Below are 22981 nucleotides of genomic sequence, written 5' to 3'. Positions count from 1 at the left end.
GACACCCAGCACCGTGGCTGCTGCACAGGGAGCACCCATTTTGTGGGCCCCATGTGAGGATGATGGCAGGAACCCTGCTGTCCTCCCCTGCAAGGCCTAGCCAGACAGAAGCTGAGCCAATTCTCCGCAGGTAGCTTGTTGCCATCCTGCCTAGCACCACGCTTTAAGCAGGCAGGCCCTCCAGGGCCCTGGCCCACTGCACACCCAGCCCCGCCCTCCCTGCTGCCCACTTTAGGAACACACATTCACTTTAGCGCAGGGTGTGAGGTTTTCCTTGTTTCAGGCTCCTTTCCACAAAGGACTAGGCGAAGCCATTATGTGCCCACCGCGACAACAATGACAACAAGGCCGGGGATGGCTGTTATTTCCCTTCTTTCTTGCCTCCACACAAAGCAGCAGGGCACGTTCCATTCGGGCAGGGGCTGAGCGAGTGGGTGTGAAGATGCGCGCCAGCGAAGGAGCTGGCGTCCTGCTGTTGTCGGGTCTGTCGCTAAGCGACCCGCTGGGGTGGACGGAGCTTCCCGCTAGCAGGGCCACCCGAATCCCTGGGAGCAACAACGTGTGCGTGTGTCGACACACACAAAACCCTCCCCGGCCCACGACATGGTTGCACGGCGGTATCGGAGCAGAAGCTGCATTTCAAACACCAGAGGAACACAAAAGCACGGTGTTTTTCGACAATGACGGCAGTTGGTCATCTGCCTCCTTCCACAGTTTTACTGACCGCCTGCTGTTTTTGAAGGGTTAGTGCGCCTGCCCCCCGGAAGAAGGACAGTTCCCTGGTACACTCTTCCGCTGCTCTGAACCCCGGCAGGAGCGAGAGGGGTGCGCGATGCCTGGGCGGTCACGTGACTGCAGACCTCGCACGGAGGCTCCGGTTGCTTTGGGCTGCACCCTAGAGCACCCGAAAGGGGAAACTGAGGCACGAGGGTATTGTAGGTTGCAGACTGTCCAAACTACATAATCCAAAGGCACCCCAAATCCTCCGAGTGTTCTGAAAACCAAAAGCAATTTTGAACAGGGATAGGGAAGGGAATCTCAGCGTTTCTTCAGCTGTCCTTTCCCGGGGACAACCCAACAGCCGGACTGCTTTGGTTCATAGCTGTGCGTATGAGGGTGGGGGTGGGGGCTGTGCTGCTTTCTCTCTTCCCACTTTTGACAAAAAAGGCCACTCTGCCAATTAGATCCAAGTCTGAAAGCCTTCTTCCTGGATCACTGGGGCTCCAAAGGAAAGAGAAAGTGTCTCTAGTAAGGTCTCTGCTCCTTCATAGCAGAGACATGACTGCAGAATCCCCAGAAGGCAGACCCCGGCTCTGCTCTCCTCTCATAGAGGATTTGCTGAGTCATCCGAGAGACAGGCAGTGTCACGGTGACTGCCTGCGGATCTCAGCCCTTGGCAGGCCTGGCAAAAGATGCCCGTATGCTGTGCCCATTGCTGGGGGTCCACGCCATGTCCCCACCTGCTTCAGCCAGTGGAAAGCCATGTGCCTGAGCACTGGCATGGTTAGCTCACTGCATACCACCATGTTTCTGGGGCTATATGACACAAGAGAACCGCAGCCATATATGGGTGCTTTCAGGAGCCTAGCACCATACCTTCTTTGTCTTTCCTCCCTCCCCCAAGGGAAGTGGCTGGCACCTGCCTCTGCGCATGGGACCCACAAGAGAGTGTGCGCCTCGTCAGTGGCCAAGAGTGAGCCTTTGCCCATGTCACTATCTGGTCCAGTGTCCAGGAAATGAGGAGAACCACAGCTGCCTTGGTGGCCTGTTGCGAGGCTGAAGTGGAGCTCTGTGTGGAGCGCCCTGCGCAGAGCCCGATGCCCACCTAGTAGGGGCTTAGGAAGTCTTCATGGTCTGCTGCTCTTGGGTTAGGACTGAACAAATCCATCTCAGGAAATAGGGTGAGCGCGCAGAAGTAACCAGGGAACATATGAGAGGTGGGAAATGCTGAGAAACTACACAGACTGAATAAAAAGATCTTGGAGGAGGTTAGAGCCCCCTGCAATAGGGACCTGAAGGAAGCATCTCGGTGAGCCTGCTGCAGACTTCTGTCCACAGAGGATGCAAATCCGAGATGGACCTGAGGAGAAGGATTCCTGGGCTGTGGTGCTGTCCACACAGTAACAAAACACACAGTCACCTGGGGAAAAATCTGAGTCCTGTATTCACCCCATGGGGCCATGGATGTATCGTGACTATGAGAAAGGAACTTGGGCTGGACCAGGTAGAACAAAGGCCTTCTTCAGCGAACAAACATCTCCCCCGAAAGGTCATGAGTAATGCATGCTGTGTCTGCAACTGTGACAACTGGGGAGGACCCCTAGCTCCGAGCTGCTGAGAGCATCTCTTATAACAAGAGCGAGCGGGATGCCATCTTTCTACTCAGCGTCCAGGGTGGGGGACGGACCAGCGGAATCCCGTCACACATGCTTCCAATTAAAACTACAGACAGGGGTGAGGCAAAATGAATGTCACTGAAAAGAAAGTGCTGCCATCCACTGTGGGCCTAAAGGTCACTGTGCCACAGCCGCGGTCATTATCTCTCGCTGCAAAGGTCAGGGGGGCGGTCTGCATTGTTGGGGAGCAGGTAGGCTTTTATGAGATCTAGAGTGACTACTGCTCTGACACCCAAATCGGTGACACGCTCTCGGCGGAAGACGATAATAGAGAAACGGAGTGACTGTAACCTTTTCCGCCATCTCTCTTGTCGGCCCCCTGAAACAGTCACAAGGCATAAAACGAGAAGTTTCCACATTCTACAAAAGACTACAAGACTGCTGACTTAATTGGAAGCATAGCAAGCGGCTGTACTGTTGCCAACAAGAAGATTCCAAAGAGGAAGGAGGAAGGAGCGATTAGTACATCTTAGGATGTTACCTTAGGTTTAGAAATGGGCTCATGACAGCCCCGGATGGATCTTGGTAGAAGAACACAGGTGTCAGCCACATGATTACGCATGAATTCCCACACCGTGTCCCTGCAAGGGCGGCCATTCCCACCATCTAATTTGTTGACTTCGGGACAACTTGAGCATAAAAAGAACCCCAAGATCATTGTCATGGGAGCCGCACAGATCTGCAGGCGAGCCTCAGCTCTTGTCCACATTTGGTGGGCAGCTGGTGCCTAATGTTCTAACCATCCTGGCACTGCCATTCATTTCCTTGGGAGAGGGAACAGTTTCAGCGTGCACCCCACAGGCCTCCGTGAGGATGAAATGTGAGAACAGCCCGTATAAGTGACCAGGTATAATATAAATATAAATGGAAGCCATAATGCTGTTCTTAGCCATACTAATCTACTCTGCAGTAACCTCTTTCCTTGGCCATTCTGGGTGACATTTTTCCATGCTAAAACTTTCAAGGATAAAGAATTTTTGCTGCTGCTGATAAAGAGAATCTAGAAAATCAGCAAAACTCTAAAACTCAGGATCTCTCAGGCTGGCGAGATAGCTCAGTGGTCTAAAGTGCCTGCTTAGGCAAGCTTAGGCAAGCGCAGGGACCGCAAATGGATCCCCAGCACCCCATGGTATACGGGTCCCGCCCCCAGGGGGGGGCGGCCCGACCCAAAAAAAAAAAAAAAAAAAAAAAAAAATCACTCAACCTACAAAACAGAGTTCTCTTTCTAAAGTTCTGTATCTGCCCTTGGAAAATTGGTGCGGAGAAGATGCTGCTGCTGTGGGTGCCAGAACCGTGGTAATTTGGAGGAGCTGACTCAGGCTCAGAGGCCGGGCCGAGGAGAAGATCACGTCTGTCTACGTGGCTGACCACAGCTGCTGGCGTACTTCGCTTTACTAGTCTGCAAGGAGCTTGCTCGTGGGCATTGGAATTTGGTAAGATGTGGGAGAAACCTGTACTTTAAGGTTTCCTGGGGTGCTGGGTATCAAAGGCGTAAGATGTCCCCTGGCTTTTCATGTTGTAAACCAGAGAGAGGGAGAGAGGAAGAGGGGAGGGAGGGAGGGAGGGAGGGAGAGAGAGAGAGAGAGAGAGAGAGAGAGAGAGAGAGGAGAGAGCCCCTCAATTTGGCAGGGCAGCTCAAGCTTGGAGTGGGCTTTTACAGTATGCTAGAAACCACAAGACAGATCGTATAAGCGCCTGCATGAGTCGTGACTCACTGCCCGAGTCCTGCTCTTCTCTGAAGCTACAAGGAGCACGCTGACCAGACAGGTACCCCGGATTTCCCTTGGGCAGGTCGGAACCCTGACCTCCACTCCCGAAGGAATCCAGGCCGGGGGTGCCAAGTTTATCCAGGCGGGGGCGCTATTCAGGGACGATTGCCACGGAGAAGGAAATCCTCCCTGCTCCCGCAGCCAGGACGCAAGCACCCTCTGCCCTCTGTGTCTACAGGTTTGGCAGACGAGGAGTCCACCTGCTGCGTATGGCAAACAGCAAAGAGGACTGCGTGTCCCCTGAGTGCACTTGGGCTTTGTCCTCATCCTAACTCCTAATTTAGCCCAATGGCTATTCGCATAGTACTTATATTGCACTGGGCATTAGAAAGAACCCAGAGACAGTTTACAGGACGAGGGAGATGTGCACAGATACATGCAAACACTAAGCTGTTTTATACGAAGGCCTGGATCCAAGATCCCGGCGAGCTCCGAGTGACCTGCCACACCGAAAGTGTCGCTGTGTGTGAGTCGCTGTCGTTGAGCTCCTCCGCCCTGTGAGAGGCCCAGGCTCCGGAACGCACCCGGCAGTTACACCGGGCCAAGGCCAAGGCGCTGAGGCAGCATTCAGTGAGTCTGTCCCCGAAGCTAGGCCCGCTGCTTTCTAGTAGAGCCCCAGGAATGAAGCCTGCACCGAGCCCTAACTCGGCAGCCGGGGGAGCGCCCTGCTCCTGAGCCTTGAACACCGCAGGATGACACCCAGGTGGCTGCACCCAGCCGTTAGCCTCAGCAGCACAACTCAGGGAAGCGGGTTGACAGCTGCCTTAGAGCACCCGCCGCTCAACATAATTAAGCTCAATGATTAGCGCTGCAGAGAAGCTGGGGATGATCAACTCCAGTCTGAGATGGAATTATCATATCACAGGATATTCAAGCCGGGAGGAGGTTCTATGGTCCCAGACAACTGTCTGGAAAGAAATCCCACACAGGGTGGGCAGGGCATGGGTGATATGAGGAGGACAGGCCAGGCCAACTGGGGTTTGCCACCCAAGTTTGGAACTCACTGACCTCAGGCTGTGCTTTGTTTCTCAAGGCCTCAGTTTTCTCTCAGAAGTCTGGGTTATTTGAAGGTTGCCGGGGGTGCTGCGGGTCTCTGCTTCCTCACAAGGTCAGGCCGGAAGTTTGAGGGGAGAGCTATACAAACAGAGGCTACTTGCATTGCCTCCCTGCTGGCCAGGGTGGGACCACGACAGTTCTCCTGCAGCACCAAGACAAGCTGAGCGGACGTCAGTGACACCTCCTAGGCCAGAGGCTCTTCGGAGATGAAGGGGACAGGCAGGGTGAGGGTCAGCCAGGCAGACAGTAAGAAGCGGGGGATCCTGGGGAAATTGAGCTACTTGGCCTCGGTTTTTCACTCTGAGTTTGAGATTTGGTAAGGACTGAAACGACATTTAAAAAACAAAAAGTAGAGCTCCTAGTTTGGTAGACTCTCTAGCAGAAATGAAAGACAGGCCTGAAGGATGTGCTGTGCGTGAGCAGGCAGGTCCGTCCACAGTTTTCAGGGGACACATGGCACCGCAGCCTGGGATGTGCGTGGCTTCTCCTTGCGCTGTGCAGCAAGGCACCACGGTGGACCTGGGATGCCCTCATGGCTGATCTGCCTCAAAGATTCTCTGGGCTTCCAGGGAGGTCATTATCTTTTCTTCTGAGGGCTCTGGAGTGAGCTGAGTAACCAGTGTCTTAGGTGTCTGCTCTGCAGCATGATGGGGAGCTGCCGTCTCTTTGGTTCCTCTTTTGACCTCAGCTCTGGCCCCTGCTGGAAGCTCTGCTCGCCTCCTCCTCACCCCTGAGGCGCAGCTCAGGGCACCCCGTGCTCTGCCACCTTCCGTCCCCCCCCCCCAGGACCTGTGCCACGATTCTAGCCCGTGTTTCCCAGAGAGATGTTTCTGCTGCGCGGTGTGGCCTTGCTTCCTGGAATGTGCTCTATGGTGCCCAGGGCCAGAACTGCTCAGGACACTGTGAGAAGCTCAGAACTTCAGGCTCCACACCAGACCCTCAGGATCTGGATTTTCCACTTAACCGGATGCCCAGGTGACTTTCGGTCACAGTGAAGTTTCATCCTCACTGGAACAGGGTGCAGTAACCGACAATCCATTGATGTTTGGGGAATTTCTATGATGAATCTGGTTATTCCTGCTAAATGTCCTGCTTTACCTGGACGACAGAGACAAGGGCTGGAAGCACCACAAATGCTGCACCCTCCTCTCCTCAGCCAGGCAGGGCACCAATGTCCTGAGAGCTCAGCAGCCCATTTCTACAGACCCACCACCATCCTAGAACTTTCCAAGAAACCCTAACCCAGACCTGCACTACAACCAGACATGCTCAGCAGCCCGGGGCATTTCACGGAGATATGGCCTGGCAGGAACTTGGTAATACCAGAAGCGTCAGGAATCCCCACGTGAGGTCCTGAGCTTTGTGCTATAAATTCAGCGACCCAGACTGAGACCAGATGAGTGCGGCTCACAAACACATCTAACCCTCGATGGGGACAGAAACCCAATTTGTGTTCTCAACCCATTTCGACATGCTGAGCGCTGCTTTTCATTTGCTGTACAACCCAACCTAAGGGAGTCCAGTGACTTCTCTCACAGCAGATGCAGAATTTGCTCATCAATGGAAAATCCTACATGCACGTGTTAAGGTTGAAAATTATAGTAACATCTTTGAGCCCAGACCCAGCCTCAAGCTCGCAGTGACAAAAGTGTCAGTCAAACTTGCTGAGGAAGACAAAGGGTATTTGACCACTGTCCAGCCTAAGTGGGCGTGTGTTATGTTAACCCTGTCAAAGAGCTGAATTCTTTGCTAGATTATTAAGGAAACCAAAAACCAGAGCAATACTCTCTGCTCTGGAAGACTACAGCTCAACCTGGAGTGACGGAGACATCAATTCGCTGTGCAAAGCCCTTGAATGGTGGTCTACTCAGTCACCAGAGGTATCCACCACTCCTGTCTTAGTCTAGTCTCTGAAAGAATTCTTGGCTATTACCGAGGATGTCAATGGTAAAACTAGAGCCTGAAGCCAACCCTGGTGATGTTCATTGGACTAGAAAATGTACAAAGGAATTTCCTGCAGCTCACAGGAGGCAAAATGCACCCATCCACTAAGTTAAGCAAGATAGTGTAGGGGGCTTGCTGTCAATCACACACCTCATTAGAAAACATGCTTTTTATAAAGCGAATCCTGCTAGAGGAGCTGGATATATCTATGGACCGGCTCACTTAGTGCTGACCTCTTCGGCACCTTTCCGTTTCCTTGGTGGCCTGCCACAACGCGATAGGACTCGATGCACAGGGCTGAGATGTGGACTCCGGGGCCATGCTCTCTCACACACAAAAGACAGCCGTTCTCTACTTTCAAAGTGTTAAAAATAATTTTTGAAATTCCAAGAGAGGAGGCCTCTTGCTAAGCTGACTTCTGCTTTATGTAATGTGACTCTCAGTACCCTGGTGCGTTAGATTCTCTGCCATTTAAGTCCCCTGCAGAAGACTACACCACTCAGATTTAAGGGGCCAGAGGATCTAAAGGAACTCCAGGTCACCGGCCTCTCCTCAATATGTGTACCAACCTGCCCTCAAAATAGGTCTTCAGTTTTAGGACAGAAGGAAAATAATTCCTGGACTTCAAATGAGATTCAGTCGAGATATTCTCTTGGCTGGTGCCCATGACCAGCACATCTTTCATTAACATCTAAGGTGACCAGTGTGGAGTGATAGGAAATGGGCCCTTTGTGGGGAGCTCTTCTGTACAAATCTTTCACTGCCTCTAGCCTCCTCTTTAGAATTCTTCTAACCCAGCAGACTTGCCATTATTCAAAGGCAGCCCTTGTTTCACGCCTCATCCCAAGGTTACCCCCTGTGGAGAATGGCATCCCTCTTCGCTGAGAAGGTCAAGACAAAAGGAAGAAGCTCAGGGAACCTCAGAACTGTTTATCTGTGAACAATCTTAGCTTGGAAATCGAATACACGCACATACACACGCAGAAAGGCAAGCAAAAGAAAGTGAAACTGATACTCAGTTTAGTTAATTGACGAGGAAGCCAACTATCCAATGGGAAGGGAGCTCGGCGTGAGAGAACCAGACCAGAATATCAGCTGTGGTCTTGGGGCTCTGGACATGGTAAAGGGGTCACAGAGAAGGGCTTGAAGCACTAGATCAGCTACAGTGGAACTGGCAGACTGCTTTCTCTCCTGCCCAAGGACCACAAGGGCAGAAGCTAAAGGAAATGTGTGCGGGGCGGGAGGTGTGCTGGAAAAGAAACCAAAAGGAGATGGTGCATATGTTTTCATGTTTGATCAGTGCAGTCAGCGTAGGACAGCCTGCCTGTCCAGTGCTTGCCCAGAGGAGCTATTGAGAGGGGCAGACGGAACTGGACAAATTCCTAGATCCTGAGCTTGGCACCTTCATCGAAATCATAACCATATTGGACATCTGTTTGTGTAACTGCTCAATTAGGAGTGTCAGAGCTGGGAAAGGGACCTGGGTGAGCTTTCAGTGGTGTGGGGCTCCAAGATTTGTCTTTGGAGGGTTATTGTTATTATGAAGCTTTCAGGTGCAGGTTTTCCCTTCTGCTGTCTAAAAATACAGTTCTCCCTTCTAATAGGCCGAGATGCAAGAGTGTACCTTCTGGTGTCAAATAGTATCCATTCCAATGGGCCCCTTACCCCTACCATCACTCTGATCAATCTGTCAACAGTTGCTTATATCTATGCTGTGTTCAATACAACCTTGGAGAATGCTGGAATCATAGGGTAGGGCAATCTTTAATAATTGAGAGAATTAACACTAAGAGAGATGAAGCAATCTATTGGCTAGAGACAAAGCTGGGGTATTATGGTTTATACTGAGTGGTCCTGCCAAAGCCCCATACATTCATGTGTGGGGTGTGATCCTAGATAGTGGATGTGTGATGCTGAGTGCTGAGTCTGTCCAGTGATTGGCTTCACATAGTTCTGGGTGTGGGTAGTGAACCTACTGAAGAGGGAAGACACCCCCACCCCGGGAGGGTGTGGGTGGTACTAACCAATAAGCTTGTAGCATGAACAGAATAAAAAGGGAAAGAAGAAAGAAGTCTTGCTGCCTCTTGTCTACCCTTCTGTGGAGTGCTTCTCCTCTGCTATGCTCCCTTGGAGTCAGCTGACAATGGACCGAAACCTCTACAAACTGAGCCAAAATGAACCTTTCTTCCTTTTCCTGATGGATATTAGTATTTTGCCCCAGCAACAAGAATATAACTCAAACTTGAGACCAACACCGAGTCACATGGACCTTTGCAAAACAAAGCAATGGAAATGCCTATCTGTGCTATGATAAGGTCATCCTACTACTAACATGTGAAGAAAGAAGAAATCCTTTCTCAAAGACGTAGTTTTGGTGGCCGTAGGTTGATGAGTGTTTCACTTATGTTTTTTCTCTGCCCTTCATTACTTACACTTGAGCATAGCTGAAGATAATATTTACATTTTGTGTTATAAAAAGAATAGTAAACAGGCGCAACCTGATTTAAGCAAGTTGGGCCTATGCATGTCTGCATTCACAAGACCTAACAAATAGAAACTTTGTCTTTTCTCTGAACTAGGCCAAAAAGGTTTCTCTGCCTCAGTTGCCTCCTATGTAGAACTGACACAATAATGACACATACTTTACAGGATTGTCAGCATGATCAAGTCAAGTCCAACAGTGAAACTCTTTCACACAGCAGCTGGCAGAGACTTAGCTGCAGTCCACATCAGCTGCTTTTGTTGTCCCCCCTTTCATGGTCACAGCAGGATAAGCAGACAACACTGGGCGCCAAAGAGGCCCAATCATTTCATATTTTAGGGGAGGAGCAAAGAGGTTTGGGTGGCATGATGGGGGTGGCATCAGTGCTAATATTTTGAGATGATTAAAAAGGAGAAGAAAATTAATGTCAGAGCTTGCAAAAATGACTGTTGAGACAAAACAAGTATTCTATTATAAATTAATAATGCAATTCCTTTATGATATACTGTTGAGTGAAGAATGGATCACTTTCAACTAGTCCTCCCAAAATCTCTTTATTGCCCAAGATAAATTTAACAATAGCATCACATTTTGAAAAATGTTGTTTCATTGGCCCTAATTTCTCATGGTCCTAGTGGGGATTTAGTGACAGCCCAACACAGTCAATGTCCTTCATGTTGTTGTGTCCTCCTCCCCCACGATTTTAAAAGCTGAATTATCTGGGGACCCCTGGAAATGTGATTTATTTTTCTTCGGGCCACTGGAAGGTTCCATGTAGGTGAAAATGGATGTTTTCCTAGTGGAAGAGAAGTGGAAAGAAATGCTGCAGGGACACAGGACCCCAGATGAGCCAATTGGAGAGGAGCACAGTTTACTGGTACAGTGGGGCACGGGGGCTCTGCTTCATCTCACTTCCACCTTGGGGTAACAATACCAGGCATCCACCTTCACAGGGAAGGTTCTGCTATCAAGATGAAGTAGGAAGCTGGAGAAATGCAGGATAAACCAATGAAGATACGCATGAAGTCTAGTTGTCCCACTGCCCAGTTCCATGTTCTCTACCATCTTTGAGATCATGGGTGAAGAACAAGATGGGACAGTCAGATGGATGTGACAGGGCAGGGGCAGGGCTGGCCACCTGGGGATGGGTCCCAGCCCAGCCCGCAAGCCTATCTGGACGCTTTCCTTCCTTTGTTCTCTGTTTCCTCATCTCTTCAATGGGGAGATTGGGCTAGTAGAACTCCAAGGCCCAATTCAGCTAGATAGTGCCCTTTTTCTAATATTGTCAGCTCTGATAAGGAAAAGCGTAATTGCCCTGGGTTTATTAATATTATCTGGGGCAAACAAATGAAGTTAGTTTAGGAAAATAGAGATGTGGCTTTTGCTTCGAGTCAAGCATGTCTTATGAGACCCGCTTGAGTCCTGAGTGATTTGCTGGCCCCTCCTCCCCAAAGCCCACAGATGCCCAGTAGTGACAAGCTCCAGCTGTTTCCAAGAAGGAGGCTGCCCCACAGACATGCGGAATGGAGACACAACACAGTGCCAGTAAAAGGAAACGAAACCAGTCATGTCCAGCTGGAGCCTTCCATTCATCCTTTCCCTAGCGCTTGGTCATTGTACTGAGTTCAAAGACCAGTCCTCCCAGAAGGTCACTGTCTGGTCTCAGGCAGAGGGACAGTAGTGCTCTGACCCTCAGCAGAGCCTATGCTCTTGATAGTCTTCCCACTGGCAAGCTGGGCTCAGGCTTGCTGTGGGACTCGTTCTCTCTGAGCTCTAGGGAAGGCTCTTTCTGCCAAGGGCAATGTGTTATGTATCTTGGGCCGATACTGTGATTTATAACAAAAAGGTACATACTTGGTTCTCATTCATCCCTGGCCCTGGCTCCTAGAACCCTCAGCATCTGCTAAGTGCTAAGAGCAACAGAGATGAGTGGAGGGTCTGGTGACTCATACAAGTGACCGCCCTGGTTGTCCCTACTTGTACCCTTTTGTTGTAAACCAGTAATCTAGGAGCAAGCCATTCTTCTTAAGTCCCTTGTGCCATTTTAGCAAACCATCGAAAGTGAGGAGGGAGTGGGGGATACCTTGTTCGCCTGGCCTGTGTTCATGATGTGCAGGTGACTCCCTGGTCTTGGATGGCGTGTGCAGCGAGGGTGGTCTTGCAAGTGAGCCCTTAACCTCGGGCACTGGAGGCTGCATTGTGGGCTGCTGCTTTCAGATAGATCATACCGGAAGTGAGTCCAATTGCAGAACACTCAGTTGCTGTCTGCCAGAAAGCTGAACTCAATTGTTGTGGGAGAAAAGAGCCATGCATCTGGTGTCAGAAGTGAAATGGCCCTTGAGAACGCTTTTCCTCATGGTGGACATAGATGACAGGCTGCAGACTGCAAATCTGACCTGCATTGCCCTGTTGGCCGAGTTTGTTTTAATGCTCTGCTCTTGGCTTCCAAAAACAGCACCACGAAATGGTATAAGAACCTAAGCAGCAGCGTGTCACACGGGCATTCGGCCGAGGCCACAGGGCACGTCATCTTTCCAGTTTCTCTCCTTTATATGAATGTCTGGTGAGAGAGATTGTCTTTGAATTCAGGAAAGGATCCATGCTTTCCTAACAACCAGCCCATTAATAAGGATCATGAACTGGCTGAGTCCCCCCCTTTTTCCTTTGGGGGACAGGAAGCCCCTGTCAAATATGAAATGAATCCATAGACATTTTCTCATTTCATATAATCTGTGTAGCATATTTTTTCATTTTAATAGATTTTAACTGTCCTTCCTTTGAACCTGATCTTGGGTCTTCACTATATTTTGCATTTTGCTCTTTTCTTGGTATTTTATCAATTTTCCCCACATATTCCTTAAACTAAAGGAGAATATAAATAATCACACAAATAACACTAGGCATTTCAGATTCAAAGATCTGAAAATCCCGGTAGAGCTCTAGAAAGTGAGCCCGAAATGCCTGCCGCTTGGTTTCCAGGCAGACGCGCTTTGCCTCAGAAGGAGTAGGATCTGAGGGTCACAGCCAGCCGGAGAAGAGCAACGCAGCCCCTGCCACTAGGCACACACTCGACGAGCGCTTTGGTTTCCTCTTACCTGCAAAATGGAAATGACAGTCTCTGACTTTGAAAGTACCGAGAACAGTAAAGCCTGGTCTGAGTTATAGTCAAGCCCCTAGCACAGTGTTGCAGTCGGGGAGCATGTATAAGAAGCAGCTGTTATTATTAGTAAAGAGGTCTCCTGCGTGGAGAGTTATGTTTTTGCTTGAGCTCACTGCCAACCTGGCCATTTTCTCAGATGGGCTGATACTCGTATCATCGGAAGAATCAAGGACTTGGAGCCGCAGACCTGCGCTGTTGCTGCAGCTCTCATGGGAGATCAGTGTGGAGGTGGGGGTTGAATCTGGTCATCTTTAAGCGTCATTCCATCTTAACCATCCAGCAGAAAAGTATAAAAATGAAGTATAAAAAGTACAGCCACATTAATATGCTGAGCTGTAAAAGGCTTGAGTCAGCAACTTCTGACATTGCCAGCCCTACAGATAACCCACTACTATTATGGTCTACTAGACTGTATTGGAGTATTTTTGCTGAATTCATGCACCTACAATATTTAAATGACAATGGAATACCCATCTCTGACAAAACTAAGCAAAAAAAGGGGATACAACTGAAGGACCATTTTGTATCTGTATATTCAAAATAGTAAGGATAGACAGCTACTTTCTCTTAATTCAGTGAATAGAAAGGTTTGTACTAATAGCGTCATTCCGATCCTTTGGTTATGGCTTTGCATACCTTTGCTGAAAACACATGTGTTGTGCACTTAGTCCCCGGCGTGCTAGTGTTGAGGGCTGGGGCCTTCAGACCATGAGCACAGGTAAATGAACGCTGCCATAAGAGGAAGGGGTTATTTTTTTCTCTTTTTGTATTTTAGGCTAGGGTCTACAGGGTCTACAGGGCCTGCAGGGTCTACAGGGTCTACAGGGTCTCACTATGCAGATCAGACCTGCAGTGATCCGCCTGTTTTCAGCCTCCCAAGTGCTGGGATGACAGGCGTGCACCACCACCTCCAGTCTCAATCACCATCTCAGTGTGCCCTGGGGGCAGGGCCAGCATGGCAAGCCAGGGAGGAGTGGGTTAATTATCACGGGAGATGGTTCCCAACCACGGGATGGATGCAGCCCCCATCCTCTCCTGCTCTGTCTCTGTCACACTCACGGGCTTTTCCATACGCCGCTGTGAGAAGTCCCTTGCCCTCTTGGGCTTCCCAGCCTCCGTCATCATGAGACATGGATTCTGTTTATTATGCCTGAGAAATAAGTTTCTGTCTAAGATGCATCGTCCAGTCTCAGGCCTCCTGTTACAGCAACACTGCGCAGACTAAGACAAGAACCATTCAATCAGAGGTAGTGCAAGGGCACTGAGCAAAAAGACCGAAAACTATTCTAATGTCATGCTATTAGAAGTCCTCATTTCTTTCATGTTTAGATTTCACTTGGGATCTCAGCAGTCGAATACTAACATGTTCCCCAGAGTAAAACACAGTAAGGAAGAGAACAGAGAAAAATGTCTATGTGTCCTTCATGCCTTGCTATCTGTAAGTAAACAGGCACATTCTCTGTGGTTTCCTGGACACAGGATGGAAATCTGATTGCTTCCACGAAGGCACGGACAGCACACGCCAAGCGAGGAGGCCCCCCGGCACACACAGCGGGCGCGATGGACATTCCAGGTTCATTATCGTCCAACCGAGACAGGACCATTCCTGGGTGTGCCACCACTGTTTTATAATGTTTTGATGGTGGCACCTTTCAGAAAGCATGCTACGTCTAGCACACAAGCACACGCCCGTGCTCTGTATCTTGGCTGGGATGGCTGTGCTATCACAGGTCTCCACTGCAACCATCAGAACGATCTTCTCCACGTCAGCTAGCAGGATGGGGCTCCACTGACGGGGGCAAGCTTCCCAGAGACCCAGGGACCACAGGTTGATCTTATGATTTTAAAGATGAACGTTCTTTTCCATCAAAATTCCCAAAAAACTCCTGTTATAGAGGTTGGGGTTACAGTGGTCATCTCAGGCGTTGGGCAACATGGACTCCTGGTACACAGAACTGGAGGGGAACCCTCGTCTTGACTAGGAGGGACATGGTTCCGCTGACCACTCAGGCTTGGCCAACCTTTTGTTAGAAACACTGCTGGCGTTCTCTTGTCTACAGAGTCACTCAAAGGTGAGTGGGCAGCTCCAGTGGCCTGTCATGCTCAGCATGCGGCTGGCCACATATGAGGTGCTATAAATATTTGTTCAGAGTTTCAAGTTGCTTCAGCTGTTCCCAGCTCCTGGCTTGCTCCAAGCCCTTAAATGCGTGACTCTCGGACTTCCAGGGAAAAGAAGAGGCCAAGTGGGTGACTGCAGCTCCCTTTCTCTTCAGAAAACCATAAAGTGGACAAGAAAAGCCCTAAGTGGCGTGGCCACATGGGACATTCTGGGTATGACATCTGGGTCCCTTGCCTTTTCTCCCCTCTGGCTTTTCCCTATGCTCTTCTGCCTGCCACACCTGCACCCCGGGGCCAGAGGCAACTTGGCAGAACACAGTGCGGGCCAACGATCTCTCAGCAACATGAGGAAAATGACCCTGGGATCCTGTGCCTCCTGTGGCCACCAGCTCACCTTGCTGACTGCTAAAGGCGGATCGAGCCTTCCTACTAGTCATGATCTTGCTCTTAAAGTAGTGGGAAAGGTTGGGAGTATTCTGTCATTGGCTGCAATTGATGAAGACGCCATAGATGCCAGCTGCTGTTTGAGACAGTTACTGAACCACTGTTCTGGGTCAAGCAGCATGCTAAGCCCTGTGGGGCTCCAGAGAGGTGAATCAAACATAAATCCTGGGTTCAAATTGGTCCTAACATATGAGGGAGAATTAGACACTGACTTGCGTAACTAGAGAGCGATGTCTGGGAGCCACAGGGGTTGTGGGGAACTCAGAGTGGGGACTAACGTCTTTTCCTTACAGACCCGGGCCAGGTGACGTGGAAAAGGCAGCTCATATGCTAGTGTTTGGTGGATAAACAGGACCTGGATCCGAGAAGATGGTGGAGCCGCACGGGAGTGTCAGCAGTGACAGATAAGCGGGAGGCCTTCGACCTGCAGATGTCCTCGTACTGGAGATAGCAGGGCACCCTCTGCCCTCAGCCGAGGTGGTCATGATAGGCATACGTGGGTGACAACATACAGACATTGCAGCAAAGACACGGACTGGACACTGGCAAAACACACGACCTCCTGGGCAGTGGCGCGCGTTCACCGGCGCATCCCCCAGAGCTGCAGTTCTCCAGTGGTCACAGGCACTTTACAGTACCCCGACAGTCACACTCCATAGGTGGCAGGTGGGTCACTTGTAGAGTGGGCTGGCTCTCCTGATGGCATCAGAGCACATCAGAACTGTCTGCCTCTGGCCACAGTCAGACAAGCCCTTACCATACTACTTTTTTCTAAGATAATCTTAGAGACCTCCTGCCACGCAGAAATTTTGAAAAACTACATGTCAACTCTCGGTTGTGCTATGTGCCCTATCATGGGGAGACCCCATAGCCGACTGATTTGCTGGAAAATTCGAGGTGGAGAGAGTCTGCCGATCTGTGCAAACTCAGCCAGGATCACGATTTTCCAAAGTGGAGACTTTTGGCAAAGGTGGCTGAAGCCATCCGCGCAAGTGCCGAGTGGACCTCGGCATGCGGCAGGGCAGCTGTGTGAAGGCGGACGGGGCGGACGGATCCAGGCAGCACACGCCTTACACACTTTTCCAAATTATATTCCTGCTGCGGATCAAAGTTGCTTACTTATTTATTTAGCACAGGGTCTCACTATGCAGCTTGGACTCCTAGTGATCCTCTTGTCTCAGCCTCCCCAGGGCTGAGATTACAGATGTGTGCCACCACGCCTGGTTTGGGCATCAGTGCAGTGCACCCAGGGTTTGGGGGCTGGTACAGCATGTAGTACTGGGGATCGAGCTTAGGTTCTTCCGCTTGTGAGGCAGGCGCTTAGATCTCTGAGCTACCTCCCCAGCCCGTGTTTTGTTTTTATAAACCACATTAAAGCATACATTTACACGACCGGCCACGCCGCCAGGCACCTGTCAAGCAAGCGTCATCAACTCGGACTGTGAGGCTGCTCCTGTTTGTCCAAACCATTCGGTCAGGAGAGCTGATGGGGAAATGTTCCTACAGCTCAGAAGCTAGGTGTGTTTTAGACTATCAGGACGACCTCGCAAGCCAGGCAGGGTGGTACACACATGTAACCCCAGCTTCTGGGAGGCTGGGATGGGAGGATCCCAAGGGCGAGCGTAGCCTGCGCTACTTAAGGAGACCCTATCTGAAAAAGAGAAAATTTTAAAGAAGAGCTGGGAAGGACTGGATTTAATACCCAGTACTACCAACACCACCATCCCCCACGGAAAGAAGAAAGAGAAAGAAAGAAGCAAGCAAGCAAGCAAGCTAGGTTTCCCTTTTAAAGAAACGGCTGTCTCCTTCACTCTCTTCAGGCTCAAAGCCTCCGATGAAGACAGTCAGCTTCCGTGCGCCTGGCCATGTATAATTCAAGGTGTACTAAGTGCAGTGGGCCAGCCTGCACCGAACAACAGAACGGACAGAGGACGTTACGATAGACAACTGGCGAAATCCAAATCAAACCTAGAGTCCAGTTCATAGTAACATACCAGTGGTTATTTCCATTTTAAGGAATGAATCACAGTTAAGTAAAAATTAACTTTGGATGAAATGGGGTGAAAAGTATATTCTCTTGGCAAATCTGCAGTTCTTCCAAAATAAGAGCTTGCTCAAACTTCATGAGGGGACTTATGTTTTGGCAGGGAACTCACTGGAAGTGCTGCGGGGCGACCGCTAGCAGAAAGCTAGTGAGCTACAGCAGAGCCAGAGCCACTCCAAGAGGCGGTAGCCTGGTCTCGAAGGCGCCGTTCTATACAAATTTAGAGGAGTGACCTTAGCTAAGTATGGTGTAATACACCTGCAATCCTAGCACTCTAGGGGACCGAGGCAGGAGGATCCCAAGTTCCAGGCCAGCAACTTAGGGACTCAAAATAAAAAATAAAGAAAGGGTTGGGAAGGGAATCCAGTGCAAATGTCCTCTGTTTAATTTCCAGTGCAGAGAGAGAGAGAGAGAGAGAGAGAGAGAGAGAGAGAGAGAGAGAGAAAGGGAGGTAGAGAGATAAGAGGGAGGGAGGGAGAAGGAGAGGGAGAGAGGGGGAGAGATCTTGTGTCAGTCCTTCAGCTGCCTGTCCCGTGGCCATCTCTTCTATGAAAGGCTCTATATCTCCTGGGAGGCTTTAGGATGATCAAATGCAAAGATCCTTTGAGACTGTGCTGGCAACCCAGAAGCAGAAGGAACTCCCGGGTGTTCTTGGGGAACAACCAAGCTCCGTGACAAGTCAAGGGATGGGATTGCACCTAGCACACAGGCCAGGACTGGCTGCTCTCCACCCCAATGGCTGTGGAAGCCCCCACCAGGCAACTCACAGGGGCACTTGGAGAGGAAGCACAAGGCAGGGCAGTGATTACAGCGGGCAAGGGCATCTGTGCGGGCATGTTGCGGACGCTGGAGCCCGCAGGAGGGTGGCCCCCGTGTAGAGATTGCAGAGACTGTGTGTAGGTAGACAGAGTGGTGGCTCTCGCTGCTGCAAGTGCTGGCTTCACTGCCACCCTTGGTCACCGCTGTTCTTATCCCCCGTGCTCCGTGCACGGAGTCTAACCCCAGCTGGCACACTTGCTCCTGTGCACCTGTCACCTCTGCTGGGCCCTGCTGCTCCTGCCTGCTCTTTTCTGAGGGTGAGCATCACGTATTGACTGTCCCAAGCTCTCGCCAGCCGGCTTTGCCTCTTCCTTGCACTCTCTTCCACTGCTTCTCCTTTAAGGCAATCCCGCTTTTCCATTTTCCTATTCCCTTCATTTTACGGCCTCCCCCTCCTTTCTTCCCCTTGGCTCCTGGCTCACAGCCAGTGCCGGGCCTTTGAAGCTTCTTCCCAATGGCCTGCCTCCCGCAGGCCCAGCTGCCCCTACACCGGCTGGTCTTCCCTGGTCCATGGTTAGGCTGTTCCCTGCTCGTCTGCCTCCCCAGCATCCTCCGTGCCAGCCTGCGATCGTCTACAGGAAGGCTACCTGTGTGTTTCCAGGATCCTAATGCCCGAGCCAAAGTCTTGGCACAAGGCAGGATCCTGGAAAAACTGAGGGAAAGGGTAAGTGACCACATCCCTTAGATTAGTCCAGAAGTGCACTTGTGCTTCAAAACCCCGGGAGAGCTTGGTGTGGGAGAGCAATCTTACTTCTACTGGAATCGTTTCTAAGCACATTCCCATGAGTAGCAGCAAGCTCGTTCAGTGATATCCACAATGCATATGGGGCATTTTCCAGAATGACCTAATGAGAAGCACAACATTTTGTAACTAAGTACCAGCTAATGAAAGGAAATTAATGAATCCGTTGCTAAGATAACTGACTCTAAGAGCCTGGCGGGGGGGGGGGGGGGGGCTGCCAGAGCTACGATGTTCCTGAGTTTGTTCTAGCACATGAAATTACCTCCATTGAGCAACCCCTCCTTCAATTGGCTATGCTGGCTCTGTTAAATTAGGATAGTTAGAGGTAGCTGGCTGGTCTCTGAAATCTCTCCAAATAAGACATGTTGGAACCAAAAGCGCATTTTGTCAGTATCAGGTGTAAAACAGCAGGGAATTCAACTTTCACATGGTAATTCACACAAGATGGGGCAAATAAAAAGAGCCAATCAACCTGTCCATCTTTCTGGGCATATTTACCCATTAGTTTTACAAGGAATCCACCCTACATGGATAACCTAGTTTTCAATGTCAGTATTAATTCCACCAAACCAAGGTATTAAGTCCAGGGGGAAAGGAAAAGCCCCTGACAACTGTTTATCTGACATCCACGCTGTCCTCTTTTTGGCAAGTGCCTGCAAAAGCTGATAAAAATCTCATCTTACACATTCATTGGTGGCTTATAAAATTTATGTACCCGAGCACCGAGGAGTTTTATACATTTTTGTTTTGTGCACATTGAAGCTGTCCAAAAGGGCAGAGTTGAAGAAGTTATCAACAAAAGACTAGTTTATACATTTGTATTTTATATATTATACATATAGAATATAACATATTATATTTAATCATCTGCTATGTGCTAAATATTGTTGTAGGTGCTGGGAATATATCAGGAAACAGAATGAATTTCCTAACTTGGTAGACTTAGATTCTGGCTTAGTGACCTGAAAACTTCTACAGAGCACAGGAAATTGAGGGTTTTGGCTTCATGCCTGGACCCATGTGGAGTGCTCCGCCCCTTCCCTGGGATGCAGAAGCAGCCATCCACCGTACTTAAGGGCAGGAGCGCAGCCGCATTTCAATAAAACTTTATTGGTATGAAAAAGCATGAACCTGATTTGTCCCACAGGCCACAGTTTGCTGACTGCTCTTCCCCTCCCTGTTCACGAAATTGCTCCTGAATCACTGGGACAAAGAGGAGGGTAATAGAATTGATGGAGTTATTGATAGGATTATGGAAATGAATAAAAGGACATCCGTTTAGTTTTGTCTTACTTTCTCTTCCTGAGGTAGCACTGTGGTTATCTTCAGGGTCAGTCTGCCAGGTTCGAGGACCCGCCTCTTCCCTCACCCTGGGCTGCTGAACCTCTCCAGACGTCGGCAGTCTCACTGAGAAAGGAGAGGACAGTAACTCCTGCCCACGGATGCATTTAGTAGGATACATGGGGCCCAGGGTACACTTAAATTCTGTATATGCTTGAGACCGTTATCAATGGCAATGATGACAACAAAAACACTGGGGTTGAGAGAGCTGGCGTGGCACACAGCCCCACAGCAAGAGCATGTTGGAGGCAGGATGGGCACGCAGGGCCGGAGCCTCCCAAGCTGGTCCTGCCTGCATCACTCGCTGTTCTCTCTAGATTCCAGCAGGTGACGCCCACTATGGAGTGAAAACAACTCCACACGCGTACACAGGCAGCAGGAAGGACTCCCTGGTTCCAGGACCCACTTTTAGGGCTGGCTTGTGATGTTCGGAAGGATTCTTCACAGAAACTCTTCCGGTCTGCGGTCACCTGTTGCCATTATAACATGTCTCTACCATGCTATCGAAGGCTCCAGTGGTCACACTACCAGGAAAGCTTTCCTATGGGAAGAAGACGGGTAAGTTGTGCAGCAGAGACTGAGGTGGATGACAAAACTCAGTCCCTCTCTGCACAAGGAAAGCCAAGACGCCGGCAGAGTCGCTGTGCCCGGGAGCCCAGGCCGAAGCTCAGCGCTTGGCTTCTTCTACCTGGTGGTTTGCCCCGGCAGCAGACCACCCAGGGAGCCCTTCAGAGTATTATTTTTCATGGTCATCATTTTCAACCTTTTGCTTATTTCTCTGAAAGATCAAGTTCTCCCCCAAATCCTTTGATGACCACAGTCGTTCAGTGAATGTAATGTAAGTTAGCCTCAGGGATAAGGCAAAACCCAGAGCCAGGAGAGCCAAGAGCTTCATGCCACCACACCCTTTGGAAAGCCCAGGTATTTCTGTTATTTCAAGTAAACCGAGCTAGAACAGAGCGCGTATTCTCTCAAGGAACCTGCAGCTAATTAATGGCTGCAACGTGATAGCTGGAGTATGGAGAATTAATTCTCTGGGGTCAGTCTCCCACCCCCATTGAGACACAGCACTTCCCAGGTTGATGCTTCCTGGGGTCTGTCACTCGTGGTTTCTTTCAGGAAGTAAGAGGACTAGAGGACACCACTGTTGGAATGGGTAAATTCCTTTGATAAATGGTTCTGCTAACATGAAACATCTGGATGGTACTGGACCTAAAGCTGAGTTTAAGAACTCTTTCTTGCCCCCAGGCCAAAGACAATGTTCTCTTTGGAAACTGGGACATCACCACACTGGCAGCCATCCACAGCACTCCGCCGACCCTTTCAAGCCAGGGTTATGGGATCAAGGCCACGTGATGAGGAAGACTTCCATGTACGCACAACGCTGTGTACAAATAACAAGAGATTCTTCAGAGAAAGTCTTCAGGTGATGATTTCTTAAGTATAGTTTTGGAAGATCTGGAAATGACCACGTTCAGGAAATTTTCCAGGAGAGACACACTATCTACAACTCCTGATCCAATTATTCATTCACGCAATAAATATGCAGAGGGTGGCCGCTGTGCCTAAGGGTTTTCAAGCACAGGATGGCATGAGGACAGGATGACATGAGGACAGCGGTCTTCAAGGATGAGTGGGCAGAAGCCTCCTCAGGCTCGGGCGTGCCACATGCCACCCTTGTGACACAGGTGAAGGTCACTGAGAAGAGGCCATCTCAGTACAAGCAAGAGAGCTGCTTTCCCAGGGACAGTAGACCACAAAGGACCTGCTGTGCCCAGGAGGTGCAATCGCCGCACCACAGCAAGCTATGTGCTCCTGTGTTAGGGCAGCGCGATTGGTCACAGCTAAATCTTGGAGACAGCCCAAATGCCCATCAACTGAGGAATGGATAGAAAAGATGTGATACTGTTACACGATGGAGTATTACTCAGCTATAAAAAAGATAAAAATTGAGACTTTCATAGGTAAATGGATGCAGCCAGAGACTGAATTGGTAAGTGAAATAAATCGGACCCGAATGTGCAAACATCGCATTGTCTTGCTAGTGGGAGAACCTGAAAGAGTAAATAAAATCTGAAAGGTACAGTAGATACTGTGAGAGGGGAAGCATCTGTTCGTTGGAAAGTAAAAAGTGGGTCAAGGAAAAGGATGAAAGAAAGAAGGGAGAAAGATATATTTATGTACATAGGCAGGATAGTTTGGATAACTGTACTGCTGATTTTTGGTCTATTGCAAGGAGCAGTTAATGCTACTTTGAAAAAAATTCTTTAAAAAAAGTTCTTATAACTTCATTTTTGTTGTTGTTTTGTTCTGTTGTTGTTGTTGTTGTTGTTTTTAACCAATGTTGCAGGTTTATATCTGGTAACCTGAACAACTAATTTGAAGATAATATCATATAATACAGCAACCATTGTTGAATTCCTATTACTTAGTTTAGTGAAATTTTGTATCATTTGTAATGCTTTAAAATTTTTTTTTTACTATTTTGTATTCTAAAAAGAAAATTAAAAACGAAATGGCAAAAAACCAAAAGCCCTCAACCACAGAGCCTTGAACTTCACCAGGACTTCACGCAGTCTTATTAAAAGCTGAAAGCTGTCTCCTCCACCTGCACCATGGTGGAACATTCATGTACTCCCCGGGTGTCTCAGAGTCCTCAGGACCTG

The sequence above is a fragment of the Octodon degus genome, unplaced genomic scaffold (genome assembly GCF_000260255.1).
Source record: "Octodon degus isolate 3935 unplaced genomic scaffold, OctDeg1.0 scaffold00026, whole genome shotgun sequence".
NCBI classification, from domain to species: domain Eukaryota; kingdom Metazoa; phylum Chordata; class Mammalia; order Rodentia; family Octodontidae; genus Octodon; species Octodon degus.
This window is presented reverse-complemented; position numbering follows the sequence as displayed.